This window comes from Oenanthe melanoleuca, chromosome 3 (assembly GCF_029582105.1).
Source record: "Oenanthe melanoleuca isolate GR-GAL-2019-014 chromosome 3, OMel1.0, whole genome shotgun sequence".
Classification (NCBI taxonomy): domain Eukaryota; kingdom Metazoa; phylum Chordata; class Aves; order Passeriformes; family Muscicapidae; genus Oenanthe; species Oenanthe melanoleuca.
In genome coordinates this window covers 57,127,814-57,137,178 of record NC_079336.1, presented here as the reverse complement: position 1 = coordinate 57,137,178, position 9,365 = coordinate 57,127,814, and positions in this window count along the sequence as shown.

Here is a 9,365-nt window from a genome sequence, read left to right as displayed (position 1 = left end):
AAATTCAAAAAATATATCTGTTTTGAATATAAAATATCAGTGTGAAAAAATATTGCCAAATGTAATGCCATAATTTTGATCAATACACACTGGACTAAATATTATTCTCTGGTGGAAAACAGAAAATCAATAAATTTTCAAAAGGCTTTGAGAACAAGATTTTGAATGAAAGAGAATGAAGAAGGGGGAAAATGTACATTTTAGCATTCAGTGGACATTCAGATAGTGTAATTTACATGGATAGGAGACAGAGGGAAGTCATTAAAGGAAAAGTAGATTAAGGGATGCTGTAAGTCAAGATCTGTACCTTTAGAACTTTAATTATCTACTCTCATCATTGCTTTTCTCTTGTAGGGTCTTCTGCCCCACCTCATTCTGTTTACACCAGTCTGGTTCAGCACCTGCATTCAGGGATAAATTCATTTTAATAAATATGCTCATTGTCTGTCAGGCTCAGGTTACGGAAGAACCACTCACTTTACCACAGCTCTGATTACTCTGTCTTGGAAGCACAGTCTGAGGAAAGCTACTTAGGATTTTAGAAATACAGTGAGAATTTTATGCCAAACGTTTATGTTTAAGGATTATTTTATTTCATTAAATATAGCAGTACATACTGTTGTGCTCAGCATGATTTACATGATGTGTCTGAAATTACATTTATTGCATACTGTCCATGCACTTTCAGTTTTCAGTGTACCATAGGCTGTCATTTATAGATTTAATAATTCATCCATATGTGTAGGATGCTTCATGTTCCACAACAATCATCCCATGATGTCTTTAATGTCAGGAAAAGACCACTAGATCAGTTTACTCTTGATTTATATTCTCAATGCTGTCACCACAATAAGGTGACATGGTGGTGGCTCATTTATTTGTCAACTGAAAGCTGACATTCTTGAGCACTGTTCCTGGGGAAAGGGTGAAAAATATTTAGAACTGAGTGTGTGCAGAAGTTTTTCAAAGAACAGCATTATCTTCAGCCCTGATCTTTGTAGCCACCTTCTCTACTGTTACCAATTTTTCTACGTAATTTTTGACTACTGGTTCTGGCACAATTTCCTCTACTGATTTTACCAAGAGAAAAAAGGATGTCATATTCCTGCTCCTACTCAGGGCTCCCAAAACCATTCAGCCTTTGTCTCGCCCACTGTAATAGGAATTCAGAATGAGTCTGCTCTAAACCACAAACTTTTCTGAAGTCGCTGCATGCTAGGAACCAAAGCTTCATGCTGTGCATACAATCTTATTCTCACATATATAAACAGACATTCAGAATGCATTTTGTTTGAAATGGCCCAGGATGAAACAGCGTGTGAGTGTGTCTGGTGTTTCCTCCCCAGGTGGGTAGGGGATGGACAGCAGATCCTGTCCCAGGGAAAGTTCCCAGTCTCCAAAACCTGTATCAGCCATAATGTCAGGACAGGGAGGCTGGAACAGGTACCACAAGCTGTGGTAGAAGTTTCCCATTTAAAAAGTACTAATAATACATGAGCTCAAAAATCTTTAGAAAACAAATAATAAATTAAGCAATAAATCTCTTGTCATCTTCCTCTTTGTTTCTTGCTGCCTTTCTCTCAAGTGATCTATCTAATCACATTAAAAACATTTGGGTCTAGTGATTACATATTACCATTTTCTTTACTATAATAACAATTGAGAGTGGAGTTTTAATATCTTAAGACATTAAAGAAGAATGTTGCAACTTTTTTCAAAACAACATACAAATAGCAAAATACTTTTGAACTGCTTATGAGCCACAACCTGCTCATGGTTGCTGTGACTTTGACAAGTCTCTTAATCTCTCCTGATTTTTTATTTTAATAATAACACATCTTTGTCTTACAGAGTTTGAAATTAAAACTAAATAGGGATATTCAAACAGCACTTTTAGCATGGCAAAAGCCACCAACAATGAGTGTATGTTTTGAATGAAAAATACATTATTATAAGATTAAATTATATTATTATCAGATTTTAAAATTGTATAATAGAGTAAGTACAATTCAAATACAATGAAGTGAATATTGAAGTAAATGAAACAGAATTTGAACCAAACTGCTCTTAAAAAAATATAAAAATTAGCATGATTTTTAAGTAGACTTCCCTCAAGGTTATATTTCTATAAAATACATTATAAAAATATTGCTCAACTTTTAAATGAATAGCAGTTTACTTATAGTCCTTTAAGTGTCTTTTAATTTCTTTATTCTCAAACCATAGGCAGTTGTTAGACCCTTTACAAGATTTGAAATGAGCAATATCTGAATATAAACCAACTTTAATCTCCTCTGGTTTAAAGCACTATGTTGGGAAAGCCTTTAAAGAAATTGAATTCATTAGCTTAGGTCGTAACTACAATACAAACAGGCATACATTAAATACTATAATCACCACGTCCTTGCCATTACCTTTATGAACATACTTACAATAAGGCAAATTTACAGTTCCACAGCAATTGCAGGCATCTCAAAGCCTTGAAGCACTTGCAGCATTAATCTGAATTAGGAGCACCACGATGTAAGGGCTGACTTCCCGGAATCTGGCGAGGGGCGATGCCTGTGGAGAGCAGGTGTGGATGGGGTGAGGCCATGGGGCAGGGCAGTGGGGAGATGCTGCATCAGCAGGGACACTGCTGGCCACTGGCTGGCTGGAGGAGATGGGAAGCTGATTTTGCTGATTTTTTGGGGTTTTTTTTGGGGTTTTTTGGGGTTTTTTTTGGTTTTTTTGTGTTGCCTTCTTAATAAAGCGTGGCAAGGGGCAGCCTGTGTAAGTTGTGGGTAGGAAGAAGAAGTCCCCACACCACACCCAAAGAAGAAGAGAGGTGGAAAAGGAGCCCGAGTTGGTCCACTGCTTCCTTTTCCATGCTTAGCTTTATGCCCCCACTGATTAGGAATTACTCCATTACAGGTGCAAATGAATGAAATCAGGGTCTTTATAGAAGGAACCACTCACAATTTAAATGCAAGGACAAAAGAATGAGATGATTTAAACATGTGCAGCCACTAAGGCTTTTATCCTTGTCTTGGTTTGAAAGAGAGGAGTTTGTTAAGGCAGAAGCCTCTCTTGAAGTGGACAATGTAACCCCCCCCCCCCTCCAGATTATTATTATAATTTTGAAATTAAGGGCCTCTCAGGCAACGATATGGGAATAGGAATAACAGCTCTTTACTAGGAAAAATAAAATAAAATAAAAATACAGTAATTAAAAAAACACCACCCCAAAACCAAAACACTGACAGAGTCAGAATACAACCTGACACCCTGTCAGTCAGGGGATTGGTAGCAGTCCCATTAAATGGTGTCTACAGTCCCCCTGCAGTGGCAGATGCGGTTCAGCTGAAGCAGTGCTCCTGTAGAAGGGTGCAGTTTTCCTCTGAAGGCCCAGTGATAATGTGGAAAGGTCTGGTTTTCCTCTGGGATCCAGTGGAAAGAAGCTGCTCTGATCAATCCTCAAACTTCACTCATTTCTTTGTCCACAGCAAATTAAATCAAATGTGCCACAAATTGCAAGGCTTCTTGCCTACTTGGCCCATTGGCAAGACACATTGGAGAAGTCTGGCATAGGACTAATTATTCTCAGCAGCAAAAACTAAACTGCATTTAGAATAGATTTAGAATAGGGGAGAAATGGGAGGGGAGAAAATGTTGAAAGGAGAAAGGCATTGATTGGAAACCTTCTCTTACTAGAGTCCTATTGCTTCAAATATGAAAATACTTTTAAAATATGACATCCTGCCATTTTGTCTTTATTCATTGTTTCTTCACCTCTCCTTCATGTATTCAATCCTCATTACTCACCCCTGCTATGACTCTTCATGGCTTCTTCCCACAACACAGATTCTTTATAGACAGTGCCACATGCTTATTTGAATTTCAGGTAACAGAAGCAAATAACATTTCAGTGGCAGAGAAATAAGTCCTGAACACTTACAGCTTATGCTTTTACATATTGCTACACTGCAGTGTTAAAAATGATGGGCTGTAATTGCTTTAAAATACAATTTCCACTTTGAACATCTTAGAAAACTACTTTCAACTAGGTGAACTCTTAGCTCTTGACCTCTGTTCTGTGCACACTTGTGAACAGCCATCTGGAAAGGTTGTGCATATTGTTACTCTTCCTGCATGTGCGTATGACTACTTACACCAAGGAGTGCCTAGGAGTGACCTTTTAATGCTCCTATGCTCGACAAACTGTATTTCATTTTTAATTTAATATGAAATAGGGTTTAATAATAATCTCAGAATGAATTCAGGAAAGAATATAAAGTCTAAATGAGGAGAAATCATTCACTGAAAACCATTCAGATAACATAGCGTTTTATCAACTCTGGTAATTTTACTACTATGCAAATAAGGAATTTGCATGATGATGTGTTTTTTGAAAAATTATATTATAAAATATAAATATTATAAAAACATACCTTTACATAAGTACTTATATTATTTCAATTGAAGTCTTTATTTGTGTAATTGCTATTTATTTTCAGGGTATATGAAGTCCCTTAAATACCTGTGTGTCCTTCTTACTATTTTTGGTCTGTCCAGTGAAAAATGTGGCACTGCACCAACCAAAAATGCTATAAAATATTTCACTGAAAATACACAGTCAAGCACTCCAAAACATATCCTCCTCATAAAAACGGACTGCTAATGAGATCACAAAGTTCTGAATTAGAGCCAGAAATAAAGTCACACTAATCTAATAACTTCATGAAAATTTTAACAAAAGACTAATTAATTTAGTTAAATTAAATATGCACTTAGTCTAGGGTAAGAAACTTCAGAAGGCTTTGTTCTGGTAAACTAAATGGAAAATTCAGACATCCAAAATGTCTGACATTGGAAGAGACCACTGGAAATCTCCCTGTTCAACCTCCCTTCTCAGAGTTCAGAGCTGGGTCCTCTACACCAGGTTGCTTGGGGCTGTGTTCAGATGGTCCTTGAGTATCTCCAAGGAGGTGAATTCCACAATATCTTTGGGCAATCTGTGCCAGTTACCATCACAGTAAGAGTTTCCTGATGTTCAGAAAAACCCTCCTGTGTTCCAGTTTGAGCCCATTGCCCCTGATCCTGAGTATTGCTGAGAATAGTCTGCTTCCACTTAATTTGGACCCTCCCTTCAGGTACTTATCCATATTAACAAGGTCCCCCTGAGTCTGCTGCTCTTTCTCCAGGCTGAGCAGTCCCTCAGATTTTACCCTCAGGAAGGATGCTCCAGGCCTTTAATAATCTTTGTGGCCCTGGGTGACTCACTCCAGTAAGTGCACATCTCTCATGCACTGGAAGATGCACTGGCACAACGAGCCCAGCTCGCTGTAAAGTCATGCTGACTGTTCCCATCTTGTCTCAAAATGGTTTCCACATAGATTTAGTCCTTCATCTTCCTTGGGACTGAGCTGAGGCTGACCACTTCAGGTTCCCCAGATGCTCTTCTTGCCCTTCTTGAAGATAGAAGTAACACTTGCTGTCTTGCAGCCCTCAGGAGCTCTCCCAGTGGCTTTGACCCTCAAAGATGATTGAGAGTGTTCTCACAGTGACACCAGCCAGGTCAGCACCCTTGAGTGTGTTCCATTAGGTTCTAAAGATTTGCATATGCCCAACTGACTCAAATGTTCCCTAACCTGACTCTCCTTCACCAGAAGTACACCTTTAATACTCGACTTTCCAGCTTGCCTCAGGGGCCTGGAATAACTGAAAGTCAGTTTTACCAGTAAGGTGAAAAAGGGTCTGAGCTCTGTCATGTCCTTTGTCCCCAGGTCTCATCCTTAATCTGACCAGTGCTAGAGAGCATGGAGAGGATTAGATGTGTGCAGCAGTATTAAGGAATTGGTTGTGTGCTGATGTGGAACATGAACAACCCTTTTATACCCATATGGAGTCTCTCTCAATAATTTCTCCATTGTGTTGGTGATGCCCTGGCTCTGGGGGAGGTAAATCATTGATGCTACTCATCTCTTTTCCCTCCTATTCCCTGTTCTTTCCTTTCCTCAACTCATCCTTAATCTGTTTTCCACAGTTTGCTGCCTACAAAATAGCTAAGAGGAAAATTCTTCTGAGTGACCTGTGGACACATCTATTAGTACGAGATTTCAACTGCTTTGAAGGATTGCTTCCTTTTATTAAGGTGTAAAACAGCTCTTGTGGGAAAACTAGAATTTTGCACATGTAATTAGGAATGTATGATACTTTATTTCTGGAGATGCACAGTCAAGAGCTGTGAGATTTTGGCACTTACTGAAACAAATAGCTTTCGAACATCTGAAATTGCTCCTGAATATATTTTGATTACAGTGTGAGTATGCCAATAGAAGAGTCCCTTGAGAGAGAAAATATCTGGATTCAAATATTAATATTTTTTGGCTGGGAGCTGGTTATCTCCCAAGACAGAGCTGTTAGGTTTCTCATTGATAAAACTTTCTGTTGGCTTGAGGAAAGAGCCAGAGTCTGCAAACAGGGTGCTGAGCCCCATTTTAGGCAGAAACAATAGTTGTTCCCACACTGGTCAGGGACAAACTCTCTTTTAGCCTCCAACATGATTTCTATCCAGACCCTTTGCATTTGGCCCTGCTATTGACTGCTGCTCTTGACTCTGCAGGCATCCCTGGCATACACTGTGGTTCCAGATCTTGGCACTGCCCATCAGTTGAGAGATCCCTAATTCCAGTATCAGGTCTGCTAACAGAGGGACAGGAACTGCTTTATTGCACTGGCTTATGGAGTTCAAGAGAAGCTGCATTTACAACCAGAACTCTCTTCTTCTTATTTTTAATGGGGTTATGAAACTTTGTTCTGTTTTCTGGATAGAAACAGCAGTATTTCTCTCAATGTTGTGCCTTGTGACAAATTACCGAGTTTGTGGATATAGTCAATACTTGCTATACCCTTGCTAATTCTGCCAGCAACATCACAAGTGTTTTTGGTAACCGCATTTTTTTGTTTTTGCTCAAGCCCATATTTAGGGCCAAGATTTTAAATGTTTTATTAAAAAATAAACACACTGTTACTGACAAAAAGCTGTAAATGGGAAGCCAGATGCCCTTGAAGTCTCAGTACTGTCCCCCAGACTGCACACTCTCTATTTTCTACTTTCATAAATTTTAGAACAATCTGATGATTTTTGAATCTTTGGCACTGACAAGGCTGGAATTACATTAGTCTTTTAGAGCTTTGGGGATTTTATGAATGTTCTCAAACTGCAAAACAGTTCCCCCATCCATAATGTGAGTGCAGTTCATAAAAGACAAAAAATCCATTAACATTAATGAGGCAGTTAAATATAAAAAATAAAGCCCCACTATGAGAAAATCTCTAAAAATTATATAGCTGTTTTTTAATGCTGCTAGTCACTCAGCCACTCTTTATGGAAACCCACAGTTCTTTTTGTAAAACTAGAATCAGAGCACTACAGCATAACCAAAGATGAACCTTGGCCTCTGTTCCCTTAAAGTTGTCCTCATAGGGAAAAACAAGCAAGCAAACAAAACCCCAAAACACACACACAAACCCCAAACAAAACAAAACAAAAAAACCAAACAAAACCTCCCCCCCGCCCCCCCCAAAAAAGGAAGGGGTTTGATCTCAAATTAACTTCAGCAATTTCTCTATCCACAAAAGTGAATGGTTTATCCAAGATATTGCTCATCTTCTTCATTCATCAGAGACAAATCTGCCTTCTGCTTCTTGAACATTTTTGGGAAATATTATGGTAATGTAAAAATTAGAGAGCACAGCAGTGCCACCACTTTGTACAGTCTAACACAAAACATATCCTCTGATACAGTCAGCAATTAAATGGTTTCAGCTGGTCTGCAAACTTACAGCACTCTGACTCTCAAGATCACTTGTTTATCTACATCCATCTCTGTAAGTAGCACAGTGAAGCTTATAAAGTTAATCCAGGTTACTAACAGACATAGAACACAGGAAAACTATGAAAGGGCCAGGGCAGAGTTCAGAGCCAACTGAAATTATTTTGCCTTTGAGAAACAAGGCAGGCATATCTAATAGCAAAAATAGGATAGCCTAGCAAAATGAAATATGTATAGGTATGTGTATGCAGTCTTATGCTAGTAATTAGTCTTGCAAAGGGTAAGCACTGTTCAAAGTACTTTGAAAAAATTACTAACAACTTCAGATAGAGGCTGCTGTCAAATAGAATAGAACTAACTGTGATTGAGGTCTGTAGCAGTAATTGGTGCAAACATTGACATTAATGCTGAGATACTTACATGGAAGAATTCAGCACCTCATAAACCTCTTTCCATGCAAAAATTGACCTTTTAAGCTAATGAAAGAGTTGCTTGTCTCTTGTGTTGGAACTCAGCATGGCCAGCACTGCTTTCTACCCCCTCTCAGGAATCAACCCCTTCTAATAATTTTTCTATGTTTTTTTTAGGGCAGTTGTAGCTCATGGTAATCATAAAACAATAACGAAATGGAATACTGTTACATCTTTAATCAATAAAATGTGCTTTCCTGAGTCTTGTCTGAATAGTTTGTGCTAGAAATTGGCTGAGATCACTGCAAATCAGTACAATAAAATGATGTTGACCAGTTCCTTTGTACAAAATGAAGCAATAAAGAGCTTTTCTGTTAACTTTATGTTTTTATTAAGAGATGCCATACTCGAGACCACACACATTACCATTATAGATGAGAAAAAGCCTAGCTATTTCAACAGACAAAAGTTAAAGTGCAGTTGATTCATTGGCTCCTTTAAGAGGACTGGCATCTGGACCACATGCACTTCAAAGACAAATGCTGTACTGAGATGTGCTGCTTTGAAGTACAGCTGCTGATCCAGACAAATTTTGGAGCCTACACCAGCATATGAATCTGCTGTACTACGAAAAAAAATCTATTTCAGATGCCAGTTTTAACTCAGTTTAGAAAATTGCTGTCTGGATCGGCTGAACTTCAAAGCTGCACATCGCAGTGCTGCATTTCCCTTTGAAGTACAGCTAATCCAGATAGTGGATTTTCTCTCCCTCTTTTTTTTTTAAGTAGTTAAAACTGGCATCTGACCCTACTAGTATTTCTCCTTACCATCTGCACATTCTTTTCCCATCTCCCTTATTTCCTCATCTTTTGACCCCTGAAAAACACAGAAAGATTCACTATCTTGTTAGCCCCTGAACTACTAAAAACAGGGTGGTTGTGGGGACAGCCTATATCAAGTTACATAATGGACAGTGGCCAATTACTGCACATGGCTTGTCATAAAGTTTGTTAAATAATACATAATTTTACATCCAAGAAAAATAAAGCTCAAAGCAAATCCCTTGTAAATGTTTGCATTCCAAGCATTTGTAATGACATTCTCATGGTTCTGCTAACTCATATGAACAGCCATTAGC